The sequence below is a fragment of the Heloderma suspectum genome, chromosome 6 (assembly GCF_057233095.1).
Source record: "Heloderma suspectum isolate Gila_16-S chromosome 6, 16-S_ref, whole genome shotgun sequence".
Classification (NCBI taxonomy): Eukaryota; Metazoa; Chordata; class Lepidosauria; order Squamata; family Helodermatidae; genus Heloderma; species Heloderma suspectum.
In genome coordinates this window covers 73,266,443-73,281,761 of record NC_139463.1, presented here as the reverse complement: position 1 = coordinate 73,281,761, position 15,319 = coordinate 73,266,443, and the positions used below count along the sequence as shown (strand labels likewise).

The window sequence follows — 15,319 nt, the reverse complement described above, 5'->3', positions numbered from 1 at the left end:
AGGGAGAAAGAAAAGAGAACAATGAAACGTATACAAATTTTAAGGTTAAGTCTGGAAAGAACAAAATTGAAGGGTGTGGAATGGCGTCCAACAGGTTAAATAATCCACAGGCACGGGATTCATTCTTAGAACCTGTCTCTGGCTATACAGTCCTGGCTGCGAATGTAAATGGAGGCCTCAGTTTCTGTCACTTGGCTAGTTATGGGGCAGCTGCTGGATGGTTGCTGTGGGAGGGCAGGAGGCGGCTGCAGCTCCTCCCCTCTCCTGCACTGTCTTCTCTGTTTTACTCTCACTCTCTCATTCATGCTAGGGGTGTACGGACTGTGTAAAATCCACCCCATCTGTGTTTCGCAGATTGTCAGGTGCCTTTTGTTCCATCGTCCGCTCACAGACGGATGTGAATATATTTTTTCATCATACAAAAAATACGTAAATAATTATGTAAGTATTTACGTATTTACATAATTTACCTTAGTACGTAACATTTAGCATGTTGTCCCCCATTCCATTCAACGTTTCCTCAGCAGAAATGTACATATTTTCCTATGAATTTATATGCATACATTTTGTGAAAGTAAAAAAAATCATCCGAAAGTCCACGGACTCTGTGCAGCCTGAGGGGACCGCTCCGCAGCAGATTCCACAGGTCAGATTCTTAGAAATCCGAGCTCATTTTAGTCCGTCTTGAATTTCTCCAGCATCCTTACTACAGACTCTCCAATCTCTCTTTCCTTTCAAAACCTCTTCTAACTCCCTCCCGAACCCCTTCCCATCTCACTCGTAGGGTGCTTCCAAGCAAGGCTTTTAGGATGCCATTGGCCTGCCGCATTCATAGATGTTTACATGGGTCCAGACGATGACGTCTTCTCCTTGTGACCCTCCAGTGTTTTTGTACTGCTTCTTCTCTCTTTTTCCTTATCTTAGCAAGTCTGTTAAGGAGAAAACTATGGAAAAGCTACACAGTACCTTCTGACGGGTAGTGCTATGATCCTCCATGTGAAAGCACCCTTTATCTCCTCAGAACATGTCCTCTCTCACATTCTCTCTCTTTCTTCAGAACCTCCAATTCCTATGGCAGCTCCTAAGGGTTGTACACCATACGGAAGAAGGCGGTCTCTTGGATAACTTGGTTCTGAGCTGTTTAGGGCTTTAGAAACCAGCAATAACACCTTGACCATGGGCCGGTAGCTAATTGGCAGCCAGCGCAGAGCAGTCAGCGCTGGAGTCGTATGTGCGGTAAGATGCTCCACTGAGCAATCTAGCTGCCACATTCTGCACTGGCTGCAGCTTCCAAACCAGACTCAAGGGCAGCCCCACATAAAGCACATGGCAATAGTCCAGGCTTGAGGTGAACAATGCATGGATCACTGTGGCCAGGCGATCCCTGCCAGGAATGGACGTAGCTGCTGGACAGGCCTAAGCTGGTAAGACGTGTAAGCTAGTAATAGGTGCTCTTTGCCGCCGAGGCCACTTGGGTCTCAAGTGACAGAGTTGAATCCAAGAGCACCCCAGACTACATACCTGTCTCCGTAGGAGGTGTGCAACCCCACCCAGGACAGGTAAAATACCCAACTCCCAGACCCAGGAATCGCCCATCCACAGAGCCTTCAACTTGCCAGGATTTAGTAAGTGAGCATGCATATGGGCAGCATGAACAAAATACAGGGAGGCTGTGTTGGTGGGCAGTGAAAAAACACAGAATGCTTAATGCACAGACATATTCTTTTCTTTACGCTTCAGGAAAAAACCCTTTCCTGGACATTTTCATCCAGGCTTTTGATGGCATGCATTTTTAACAGCTGAGTGCAACCCCCTTAGGCTTTGGAAGCACCTTTGGGCTTCTTGGACATCATGTTTACTGGTGTGCCACCTGCTGGATGCAGGCAGCTACGGCAAGAGAGTTCACTGCCACTGCAGCTCTAATAGAAACACCACTGTAACCATCACAAAGGGGCTGGGGTGGGGAAAAAGAAACAGATGTTGCTCAGCATAAGGAAAAGCCGAAAGATGTGGTCTGTACTGGAGTAATTTTGGACTACAACTCCCATAGCCCCAGCCAGCATGGCCAGTGGTCAGGAATTATTGGAACTCTAGTCCAAAACACCCAGAGGGCACTGTATTGCCTTTCCTTGATTTAGACTGTCTTCAGGTTGCACCAAAGCCTACTGAGATGCAGTAGTAATGGATGCTCTCCCTCTGAAAACATACTAGTTAGCAGTTATACCATTAGCGCTAATCAGATTTTACATTATACAGAGCAGCACCTGTTTCTCTCCTTTCCCCTTGTTTTGTTTTTGGCTTAATAGCCAACCTGATCAAGATTTCTGATTAACCCAAAAGCTCGGTCACCACTTCAGCTGCCTTTACATTAGGGATGGCGGAGAAATCCGCCACGGACTCCCCCCAGAGTCCGTGACGGAACGGACTACCCCCCCCGCCACCCTGCAGAATCCCCCCTGGACGGACCCTACCTGGTCGTTGGCAGGTCCGGTCCATCCAGCTGCCCTCCATCGTCTGCCGCTGCTTCTCTTCGGACGGAAATGGCGTCTGGCGTAGCGGACACCATTTGTGTCCCCTGCCTTTTGCCGTGATAAGCTACATAAATGTTTACGTAGCCTATTGCAGCAAAGAGCAGGGGCGCAACTGGCGTAGCGGACTTACGTAGCCTATCATGGCAAAAGGCAGATTTACGTAGCCTATCACGGCAAAAGGCAGGGGGTGGAAATGGCATCCGCTACGCTGGACGCCATTTGCATCCGAAGACCGGCCGCGGCCAAAAGTCAGGCAGCGGCTGGCCCCGGCCGGCAGCTCCGCAGAGTTGCTGCGGAGCAGAGTCGGCCAGGGAGGATTCTGGGGGGAGGGACGGATCGCCTCCCCCCCACCGCGGATGCCCCCACCCGGAATGAGGTAAGGGGTTCGTACATCCCTACTTTACATTAAAGAAAAATCTGCAGTCCTCCTGTTGTGGAGCCTTTCTGCGTTTATAGCGGGCTCCCAGATGGCAACCACGCGATTGCTGAGAGGGGAAGTTTTTACTTTTCAAGGTTCCATAGAGATCAATGAAACAGCACAACAATCCAAGATACTTGGATACTTCATTTTCTCTTCGTATTTCTAGGCACAAAGATTACTGCAGACACTGACTGCAGCCAGGAAATCAGAAGACGGTTACTTCTTGGGAGGAGAGCAATGACAAATCTTGATCAAATAGTTAAGAGCAGACATCACACTGACATCAAAGATCCGCATAGTTAAAGCAGTGGTGTTCCCCGTAGTAACCTATGGCTGCAAAGGAAGGCTGAGCGAAGGTAGATGCTTTTGAACTGTGGTGTTGGAGGAAAATTCTGAGAGTGCCTTGGACTGGAAGAAGATCAAACCAGTCCATACTCCAGGAAATAAAGCCAGACTGCTTACTTGAGGGAATGATATTAAAGGCAAAACTGAAGTACTTTGGCCACATAATGAGAAGACAGGATACCCTTGAGAAGATGGTGATGCTAGGGAAAGTGGAAGGCAAAAGGGAGAGGGGCCGACCAAGGGCAAGATGGATGGAGGATATTCTGGAGGTGACGGACTCGACCTTGGGGGAGCTGGGGGTGGCGATTGCCGACAGGAAGCTCTGGCGTGGGCTGGTCCATGAAGTCACGAAGAGTCGGAAGTGACTGAACAAATAAACAACAACATCCAGGAAATACCTCTGGATGTGCCCTGGAGGTTGAGGATGTCATAAAAAGGGCGTGCAAACTTCCGTGAGTGAGCAATCTCAACAGCAGGAGAAAAGCTCCATGTGAAGAAGCCCTTTGACTTTTTAGCTGGTTTAGATTATTTATTTATTATATTTTAATATGCCCAGTAACCAACATAAAGTAAAGCTGGGAAGGGTGTGTGTGTTTGTGAGAGAGAGAGAGAGAGAGGGAGAGGGAAAGGGAGAGAGAATGGGGTGTGTCTGTATGTGAAAAGGGTATATGCCCCTCTCTGTGAATGTAAGTATGTGTGAAAGTGCTGGTTGGCATACGGCCTCTGCCATCCCAGCCCAGGGCTGATTTGGCCCTCTGGTTCCCCACCCCTGGTCCACACCTTCTGAGAAGATCTGCCCTGCAAGTTGGCAGAGCAGTCTCTGAGAAGCGTTTTGCCCATTTCTCCTCAGAGAATGGCATGCTCTCAAACCCAGGAATTGTTCCTGAGAAAATAAGTTTGATAGGTATTTCGAGTAAAATTAGTAAGACCATAGAACTAGAATTACGGGAACTAGTCACCATTCCCAACTTTCTAGCAGTACCTACCGTCTCCACCAACACACATGAACACAACAACAAAAACGACTGGTTGAGAAACTGGTTTTTAGCTCACTGGCAGATCCCCACTATGCGCCCTGGTGGCAAGTTTAGCCTGACACTGCATTTCTGCAGAAAGCATGTGTACTTCATTGCATGTTTGGTGTGTTGAATTTTTACTGGAGAGATCTGGGTACACGGATCCCTACTTGACCATGGGGCATTCCGAGTGGTTCTGAGAAAACTATTTTCTCACGGCCTAATTAACCTTTAAATTGCAAAGGACACAAATATGTTAAATAACACAGTCTTCAAAATAATTGTATTCTTGTTCTTAAGGTGGACATTTCAGATGATGTATTTGCTAGGGCCGTAGCTTCCTCATGGGAAGGGTTTCAGAAATAATGTAGAGCAGGATATTTCCCTTAAAGGCCTTAGAGGGTTAGCCATAGCGCTAATGTTTCTTGGGTGTCTCTTATTTTATTCTCTTTTTGCCAGGGTGTCGCTGATCAAAGTTAAAGTCCTTCTGGAAACTAAGGGGAGAAGATGTTTCCTGTGCAAGAAAACTAACCACACATCTGTATACAATCCACATAGTGGTATATTTCCCCCCATCTTTTTTGAAGAAAAGAAATGAGAGGTTTATGAAATCAATATGATAATTCTTGATGTAAACATGAGAACTCCTCAGCATGGGAGTAACTTCAGATAGCTGATTAGGGGGTAGAGAAAACCGTCTCCACAGACTCTGCTTTGCAGTTGCCAAATTACCAAGGCAGTTTTGCTGCTTACTCCTAGAAATAAGTTTCTATCCCTAACACTAGCAGTTCTCTTCTGGACTTCAAGGCAAGTCCATGCAGAACTGGAACTCGCCAACTGAGTCCCAGAGGCATGCAATGGCCGCTTAATGGGAGTATTAAGAATGCCTAAGAATGGCAGTATTCAACCTAGGGATGGCGGAGAATTCCGCTACAGATCTCGGTGAGGCCGAATGCCAGTGCATTCGGCCCCCCGAAACCCGTGGCTGAACGAAGCCCCCCACCCCCCTGCCCCGCGAAAGGCATGCAAACCCTCTCAGGCCTGAAGCGGTTTGTTACCACATAAGAAATTAATGATTGCAGAGTGCTCATCCTGGAGTGGCAAAAGTGATACCAGGATTCAGGTCCCTGTGGCATCTGTTGATCCCTCAAGAGCGGTCTCCGCTAAGCTTTCCAAAATAGAAGGTTCCAGTTACCTCTTTCATCCTCAAGTGACTTTATATAAACTTGTAGCATTTATGGGGATCCCTGTCAGGCAAGAGGTGAATCTTTTCCTACACTGACAATATCCCCCTTTAGTCTTGTTCAGGGAAGGAGAGGGGGATATTTCGGACTATCTTGCCTGTCTCAGAGACCACCACTCCGATTTTAATATAGCTGAGAATTCTCTTGCTCTGATGTAGGCATGATCAATGCTGGGCTCACAACAAAATGATATTGTGGATGGCACCATCCAGCATTAGTACATCGCCCAGGACTTCGGGCACATGGGGAGTGTATAATGCCAGGCCAGTCACATCACAAGAGTGAATTCGTCTGGTTGTTCCACATGGTTGGCTGAGTGGCAGATCCCCACTATACTACTCACTGTATGCTGCCTGTCCCCTGTGCAACCATCAGCAACCCCATCCCAAAGCCTCTCCAGAGGGCTGGGGAAGGAGATCCTGATCAGTATTTCTGGGCGGGTGGGGGGTGGACTTTAAATCCCCCTGCTTGGGTGATCACAATGCAGGGAAGATTCTGCTGGGAATCAACTGATTTTGCTGGGAAATGGGGCATGCAAGGAGAGCCATCCTTGTGTGCCCTGCATGAAGGTGGCAGCAACATGCCGGGGGGGGGAGGGGGGCAGGATGCACAGGTGGCCTCCGAGAGCTGCATGTGGGCTGCATCCTCGGCTTGCCCATCTCAGGCTCCTTCACATGTGCAAGCAGAATATGGACCATTGCCTTGCTTTCACTGTCCTCTTGATCAGAATCCAGATTTACAATGAGCAATCTTCATCCCACTCCCACCACCACTTTTTCTACCTTATTGGTGGTGGCACTGGAGTGTGTGTGTGAGAGAGACAGAGACAGAGACTGTGAGTGTTTCTGTAAATCCATGAGAAAGCATTGCCACTTGTAATAAAGTCTCCATTTATATATAGAAAACTCTCTGGAAAAGACCCTGATGCTGGGAAAGACTGAAGGCAAAAGGAGAAGGGGACGGCAGAGGATGAGATGGCTAGATAGCATCACGGATGCAATGAATATGAACTTGAGCACGCTCCGGGAGAGAGCGCAGGACAGGAAGGCCTGGCGTGCTATGGTCCATGGGGTCACGAAGAGTCGGACACGACTGAACGACTGAATAACAAAATATCTGCAGTCACGCCATGTCTCCCGGAGTATATACTTATTGCTTTTTTTTTTTAAGATAAAACAGTGGCTCTGCTCATTTTGCTTCAGGCTGACTGAAAATGAACAAATAAGTAATTAATCACTCACATTTTTTCTTGTTTTTTGAAAAAGAAAATGCAGCCCATTTCTTGCCAACCTCATGTTTTCAGTTGGAGGGGGCGAGCTGTCAGGAAGCACAGAATTCACTGATTGCATTGGGTAGTCGGAGTGTCCAATACACTGTAAGCTGTGCGGAGCTGGGAAAGGAGAGGGAGGGGGAGGGAGGCAAAAGGTATAAAGATACCTCCAGAGTCTGCCACAGATTGAGACAGAGAGAAAGCACAGAAGAACTCATCCAGGCCAGCATTTTTCTGTCTCCAGCGTCCAGCTCGCAAGAGCTTCAGGGTAAAAACGGGGGCTGGGCGGGAAAGGAACCTTGGCTTGTTTTTCCAAGCAGGTGTCTTGCCTGGAGGCAGGTCACATTTCCACTCAAGGCACGATCACCAGCAATCTTACTATGCATCCTGAACCTTTCATGGCTTGAGGGCCGGGGGGAATGGCTGGGAGTTTGATCTGACCCACTGTTCACTGTAGTACATGCAGGAATGGTGGCTGCGGGGAGGGAAACCACAGCAATGGGGTAAACAGCAGATGCGTAGCTGCATACCTTGCTCTATTCAGTCTCCCATGCATTTGCTCATACTGGACTCTGTGGGTTGGATAATCCAGACTTAGTTATACTTGAAGTAGACCCATTGAAATTAATAGGACTGAAACGCACAGTGACTTATGTAATTCCAGTGGTTTCAATGGATCTACTTGAAGTATAACTAAGGCTGAACCCAACCTTGTGAGTCCATGGACAAATTATTGTTTTATTTATTATATTTATAAAATTGCCCCCTCTGCTTGCACTCATGGCAATGTGCAGTAATTTGCTGCTTCTGTCGCGGGAGTATGCTGAAAATACAGGGCTCCTTCACATAGAGCTTTTATCCTGCGATTGAGATTGGTCCTTCACGGAAGTTTGCCGGCTCTTTACCTGACGCCGTGAACCTCCAAGGCGTCTCCTGCACGAAATGCCCTTTGTTCCGTTTTTAAATAGATCGCAGATCATGAGCTATCAAATTACCCCGCTGTGTTCTGCTTCAGCTTCCTCCGTGAAAAGAGGAAAAGTGGCGAGAAGAGGAGCGAGATCAGTGAAAGATAATGGAAGGCTCAGACACCGGGAGAAGGAGGGGGAGGGGAGAAAGGAAGCATGTGAAAAAGAGAGTCGTGGTGATCCCACATTTAAAACGGAAGCAGACAGCCTCGTTTTAAATGCAGGATTTCAGGCTGGTGTAGAGATGCCCACAGTGTGTCCGCACCACTTCAGATCTATCGCTGCAGTAGCCATGGGGGAAAGCAAATTGTCTTTGTGGGCACACCAAAGTAGGTGATGGTGCGCCTCCAGTGCCCTGCACAGACAGATGCACCCTAGAACGTACCCCAGAATTCTCTGAAAGACACAGGTTTTTGTTGTTGCAGGGAGATTAATGTGGAAAATAATCCCTGAAGAGAGAAAGTTTGGAAACCACTGTGGAGCATATCCCATTGTGTATCAGCTATCAATGCAGACCACAGTTAAATATAATTTTGACTATCAATTCTTGCTTATTTTCCAAATTCTGGATGTGCAGGAACTGCTGTGTACCTGTAATGTTCAACCTAAGCTATCAGGCACACTGAAAATCTCTACAATTCTGGTTGAGTGACTGTTGGGATAGCATATTTTTGCAAGCAGTGGGTTGTGACTTCTCTTTCTTCATGCATCCCTCTCCTCAACCCTCATATATGGATGGTAACCATCCCCAGGTTAGGGAAGGCTGCCCTAGATAGACAGATGCACTTAATCTTAGTGTTCACTATTGCCTTCCAGGCTGCCTTTGTCTCATTTTGTCTCCCCCAACCCCTCTCCTTCCTGATGCAGATGATCACCCCACATAGACGCTGGCTCACCATAGTCGCCCTCACTTGCTGCCTGGCTGTGCTTCTCAGTCATGTTGGGAACGCTTCGCGCATTGCGCCTGAATTCCCTGGCAAGGATGCTTCAGTGGAAGAACTGGTGCAGTTTTACAATGAGGTCCAGCAATATCTCAACTCAGTCAACCGGCCCAGGTCTGTGGAATGTATTTATCTATTTGTTCATATGTCCCCCTTTATCTGAGAGGCTTGCGGTGCATCATAACATATGTAAATTAGGGATATACATTCAAACAAAACTCAAGTTTGTAGTCGTTCTCCAGATTCCACTTTGAAGCTTGTTCCATCTTGTCTCCGTATCATATTTTGATCTTTTCTTTAAATTTTAGAATGAAAATTGGTGTGCATTTTGCATGTGTTTTCTCAAATGTATGCATTAATTGTGTGCATCTTTGAATGTATGCATTCTTCTCCCATTGATTAAAGCAAGTTTGTGCATATTTTTCAAAAGTATGCATTTTTCATGCACATTTCAAATGTATGCATGCTGTTGAACACAATTTTTTGGTTTGCAAAGCGCGTTGCAAGATCAGAAATTTACGGACTTTGAATGCAGGTTGCATTCAAATCTGTGTTCAGCCTGGAAGGTACAAACTCGGTAAATCCTGATGAAAAACAAGCTGAAACAAATGTCTCATACCTAACTTAAATGAATGCGACTGCTTGTGAAACTTCATCGGGTAAGAGCTTCTAGTGTGCCTCCTTGGGATGGGAGTTCCATAAAACCAGAAAGAGCTCCCGCCTTAATCACAATGCCCTTGTTGCATGGCTGGGACTCTCTTCAGTGGTTTTCCATGCTGCCGCTGGGATACATTTCGAGGGAAAAAACTGGGGATGTACAAGAATTTCATTCCGGTCCGCAAGTTATGCAAACATGTCCTATTCACAATCCCAAACACAAATGCAAATAGGAATGCAATTCTTGGGAAATTTTTGCAGTTTCCCAAACTTGCATTCACATTCAAAAGTGTGCACTTGCCAAAATTTGTGCACTTCTGTAAATGAGCATTTGTGCACATGACATGTGAAAATGTGCATTTGAGTACATGTGCAAATCCTCCCCAAATCAACATTTTCATGCTTTAGCAAAGGAGAATCAGGGAAAATGCGTATTAAAATGCATACTTTCCCCAAATGGGAATAATGTACATTTTAAAGAAAAATGCACATTTTTCCCGATTAAAAAAAAAATTAAAGAAAAGACACTCATGTTTGGAAATGCAAATGAGGCAAAATGGGCTTCAAAGAAGAATTCAGAGAACTTCAACGAGCCTGAATATCGCATATTTCATAATCCCTACAAAAATTCACACAGGTCTCCATGGTTGGATTGCCTTTCAAATTCAAGTTCTGTTTCATTCCAGCTCTCTAACTGCAGTTGCTTTGAAGTTTCATTGCTTCAGACATGGTAAATAAAAACATTGTGCCACAGAGTGGCCCATTGTCAGTGGCAGGGATGACAATGGGCCACCCAGTTCTCTATCTCTTTCCGTTTCTGTGTGCTTTCTTAACCACGAGGATCTCCTCTATTTCCATAGGGAACTTCCACAGTAATACTGGGCTTTGAGGTGCTTTCTTTGGAGGTCCCTTAGAGCAAGCATTACTGTCAGTGTCAGCTCCAGATTTGTGGGGCCTTTGGATAAGGCGCCTTAAGAGGGCCAACGCTTTGCCCTCTCCCTCTTGCCAGTCCTCACCACTTCCCAGAAGTGGAGGGCAAGGGAAGTAGAGGTTACTGCATTCTCTTCCTTGCTCTTGTCTCTGTTCGTACATTTGGAGAGGGGAGATGAGCAGGCAGCAACAACAAACAGGTAAAGGAGGGACAGAGATGGGAGCTAAGGGGGTCAGCACTGGGATCCCCCTCGGAGTGTGGGCCGTGGTAGATGCCCTATAGTTCTGACCCCTGATGTTGGTCCAGGTTACAAATGTGAAAGCCGGGGGGGGGATTGAACATTTGGGGTGAAACCATATTTTCTGAGGACTCCCCCTTTTTTTCTAATAGAAAAATTAGAAAAGGAGGAACTTCCTATGAAATATTTTCTACTTTGGAATGAGTAGAATGCTTTTTAATACAAGATTTTACTTAAAGTGTATAGGATGAAGATTTTTTAGATAAGTCAATGTACAGAATGAGAGAATGATAATTTGACATATACAGCAGTCGAATCCCTGGTGCATTTCTGCACCTAGAGAGGGTTCGGCTATTTTCAGGAGAGGGCATTCGCTGTATGTGAATTGCTGCTTGCCTTTTTCTGGTGGCCTTTCATCTAGATTGGCAATAATAGTTAGAACCAAGGGGATACCCCATCTGCTGTCACCCCTCCCTTGCGGTCAACTTTTCCACCTCTCCCCATATATAACTGTGATTCGCAGACACCCTGCTACAGACTGGGAAACAAGCAGCTTATTGCCTTGCCTTGCTGGAAGTCAGAAGGAGGCGGCTCAGAATCTGCCAAAGAGCTGTTGTGGATGCCAAAGCCTCAAGCAGAAAAATCTGGAAGCGTCAGTGAGAACGAATCTCTCGCTAGGAACTGGAACGACATTAGTTCCGTTCACACTTTTATACGAACTTACCTAATTTTGCATTTTTGAACCACTATGCAAAGCAAAACTCAGTTTTCCATCAAAATGCACATTTCTCCTAATTTTACCATGGAGTTCTCTTATCAAAACTGCATGCAGAAATGCATATATTAGGAAAAACAACTTTTCTATTGTTGAAGCAGTAAAATAAGTTGATGTTTGATGAGGAAGTAAGCACTGCATATATTTCACTTTCCCCTCAAATTCCATTTCTTCTCAAGTTGAATTTTTTTCCCCCCATGGGTGCAAAATCTTTGAGAAATGTATGACACTATGCTTAATTAGTATAATAAAATGTTTCTCATTCCCTCTAATATGGCAAAGAAGGAACTACTAAAGATGATCCTTCCTTCCTTCTTGCAATGACTGGCAGCATTTCTTTCTGAGAAAGTAGAGTTGTCATCAGATAACTCAGGAGAAGCTGCCCCATCCTTCAGGATTGCCCCAAAAGGCGCCACCCTTTTCTGGCCTTGTATCCTGCAGATTTACTCCAGAAACCAGATAGTTGCTTAAAAGCCAGAATGTTATTTGACAAGCCTACTTTTCTTGTTCACGTAGATATGGTAAGCGATCCAGCAGCCAGACGCTCTGTGGAGATCCGTACACCAGCGTGGATTGCTAAACGTGAAAAGTAAGTTTGAATCTCGGAACACATAGTCCTAGATGAGCATTAACATTTAAGTTTTGAAGATTAACAAACAACCATCAGACAAATGGTTTTCTCCCAAATTCATATTCACATCAGGGATTGGGGGACCAGCATTGTCATTTGCAATGCAGAAGTCAAGCAAGGCATGTTGACATTTAAAGCCCTAACTGGCTTGGGACCTCGATATTTGAGGGAGCACCTCTCCCTATATATGCCTGCCCGAGGACTGAGGTCTGTTGGAGGGGCCCTCCTCTGCGTCCCACCAGTGCGAGACATATACTATGGTGGGATATGGGAGAGGGCCTTCTCTGCTGTGGCACCCCAGCTGTGGAATGCCCTTCCCGTGGAGGTCCAGTTGGCACAGATGATGGTTTCATTTTGGCACCAGGTTAAAATATGGCATTTCATCAAAGCCTTTGAGGGCTAATTGAATTCCCCAAAGTTGCACACTGTTTTAACTCTTTTATTGTTTGAGATTTTCTAATTGGCATTAGCTTGTTTAATGGTTTAATATGCTTTTAGCTCTTTAAATTATTTATTGTTTTATACTGTTTAAATTGTTTTTATCTGTATGCCACCCTGATATCTTAATGATATAGTGTGGGATACAAATGTTTTAAATAATAAATAAATAAATAAATAAATAAATAAATGTTATAGTCTGGCATAAGTTGCCTGCCCTGTGATGGGTCAGTGCATAGATGCCCTTTCTGTGATTTGGGACTGGAAAGATGTCCGAGTAGAGGTAGGCGCCATGAAAAAGGCTTGGATTCAAATGTGCCTGGGACCCAGTGGGCTTCATAGATGTGATCTGAAGGAGAGCTGAGGGATCTCCTCTGAGCAACACCTACTGGATTCCTTCATTGCTTCTTGCAGGGATGTGTCCTCAGTGGATAGGAGCAAGCGGGCTATGCAGATCTAGCCATATTGAGCCCTGATCCCTCCATGATCCTGTGTGTGTGTTTTTTTTTACTTCTTCGAATCAAGCTGTGGTGATTGCCTGCTTCCAAGGACATCATCTTCTCCTATGCAACCTCTTCTCCCTGCTCTTCGCCTAACAGTTGAATCATTATATTAAAGCAAAATTCATGTTGTAATCTGTCTGGGGTTTTTTCTTTATTCACGTCCCCTGTATTCCACTTGGGAACCCTTGACTGTACAAGCACGCAAATCAAGTGTGAAAGCACATTGCTGTACATGCTATTGCGGTGCTCTGGTACAATTTAAATCTTCCCCTTCTGAAAGTCTCTTCCTCCTTGCAGGAAGGATCTTTAGTTGGGGGACCAATTTGGAGCAACACGTTTAAATGTAAAAGGAATTGAAATGTGTCCTGTCTAAGCAGTGTATTAAAACTACTTTTAAAATGCTTGAACTAAGTAGTGCTGGCATGCAGCATTCTCCAATAAAGTGTTGTTGCTGCTGAATACTGGAGTAGATAGAACACCTTTCTGCTCATGTGTTGTGAGATAAGGTTATTGGTACACTGGATAAGGTATATTGGTACACTGCAGCTCAGCACATCTCCACCATAGGTCACTCTCTCGTGATAATTCATCAATTTAGCCTGATTATGAAGTTCTTTCATGGCCACACGTTTTGCAATGCAATCAGGCGTAATGGCTGGTAAGGCTGTCTGGAGCCATCGACTTACGAGCAGTGGTACTGGACTTCAGATAAACTCTAGAGGGGTTGAGGAGAGTTGTCTTGATCATTTTGGAGCAAATTCTCTGCTGTCCAGACTGATGGCTCTACTTCTGAATAACTGTGACAATCATGCCTGGACCAAGGCATTTTGTGTGCCTGAGGCGATGAACAAGATGGCGCTCCTTTCCATTTCATGCACAAAAGTAACGACCAGACTGGTAGCTGAATCTTCCTTTGGCCTTAGCGATGGGACATCCTCCTCCACTGCATCTGATGGGAGCAGGCTAGCTTAAGGGGCAGAGGGCAGGTTGTATGGCACACAGCTCTCTCCTCCAGCACCTTGCTGCCACCTCTCAAGATCTGCCGCCTGAGGCAATGCCTCACTTTGCTTAATGGTAGGGCTGGCCCTGACAAAACACCAACAGCCAGTTCTTCTAGGAAAAGCAGCTGGTAGGGGAGAAATTTGGAGTGGAAAGAGACATGGTGTATGGTGTTGGTGGTGGTCATGGCAATGATGGTTGCAGTGGTAGTAATGGGCTGCTCACCTCTTTCACTGTTAACTGCTCTTTTGCCCATGCAAGGTCTCAGAAATCAGATATATTCATGCCCCCTAGGAGGAAAGGCAGCTTAGACGATGCTTCAGATGTATCCCTGTTTACTGTAGCCCCCCATAGGATGTTTGGAGCACTGTCTTCTTGGTCCTCTGCCGCAGTCCTTACCTACCCTCGCAGACCATCCCCATCTCTGAGCCCTTTGAGATATTTCAGCAGATTCCTCACAACATGTAATAATGTAGCCTTCCCCAACCTGGTACCCTCCAGGTGTGTTGGACAGGAAACACAAAATTAAAAGGAAAACCAGCCCCTCTGGAACACTTCTGGAACATCTCTTGAGATCCAAATCACACCCGCCTGGGGAGAAAAGGTAGTACAAGAGAATATCTTTGTACTGTGTCTGCAGATCTTGGTAGTGTGTCTGCATTCTATTCACCATTTTTAAGGCCCTCTGCACACTTTTCTTGGAGTAAGCGCTATTGAACCCAATTTACTCTAAAAAGTGTGCATAGTGTTGCCTGATCAGAAGTCCCATTGAGTTCAGTGGGACTTCCTTACTCCCGGGAAAGTGGGTGCAGAATTGCAGCCTAAATTATGTATTTAGGTTTCCTGAAGCTTCTGGAATTTTCCTGTTTCAATAGCACAGCTGCAAATGTTTTCAATGCAATGCAAGCCCATCATTTCAGTTTTTATAATTATACTCACAAAGTTGTCCAGAACCAGAAAAAATAGCATTCTAGTAGCCAAATCAGTACTTTAGGAGATCTGGTCAAAGTAGCAACTGGTACACAGAAAGAAGAAAAGAAAAGTGTGCTTATTTTGTCCTCATCCCACTTTTCATAGAGGGACTATACAGAAACTTAAATGCTCTGAGTTAAAATTCACCTCAGGTTTTGGGTTGTAACTTTGAAGAAAACTTTATTCTGAGAAACAGTACCTGCTTCCTTAAAAAGAAGTCTCCTGTGGTGGGATACAGTCTTTAAAAGACCCATACTATTAATTAATTCATTAATTAAATTTATTTATTAAATTTATTAATCACCCATCTGGCCAGTCTACCAGCCACTCTGGGCGATTTACAAAGTATATAATAGAACAGTTTAAAACAATAAAATTCTACAATAAAAACACCATATTTCTAAAAATACCCTAACCCACCCCAAATGCCTGCCTGAACAAC

The 15,319-nt window shown here is 45.3% G+C and overlaps 1 long non-coding RNA gene across 1 annotated transcript; it reads left to right on the top strand.

Annotated features, from left to right (window-relative positions):
• The first annotated feature begins 7,015 nt into the window (after positions 1-7,015).
• On the top strand, positions 7,016-13,362 carry LOC146341166 (uncharacterized). The gene is made up of 4 exons (XR_014784109.1): positions 7,016-7,095; positions 8,660-8,847; positions 11,851-11,923; positions 12,818-13,362. It is a non-coding gene; the product is annotated as an uncharacterized LOC146341166 (long non-coding RNA).
• Positions 13,363-15,319: the final 1,957 nt, after the last annotated feature.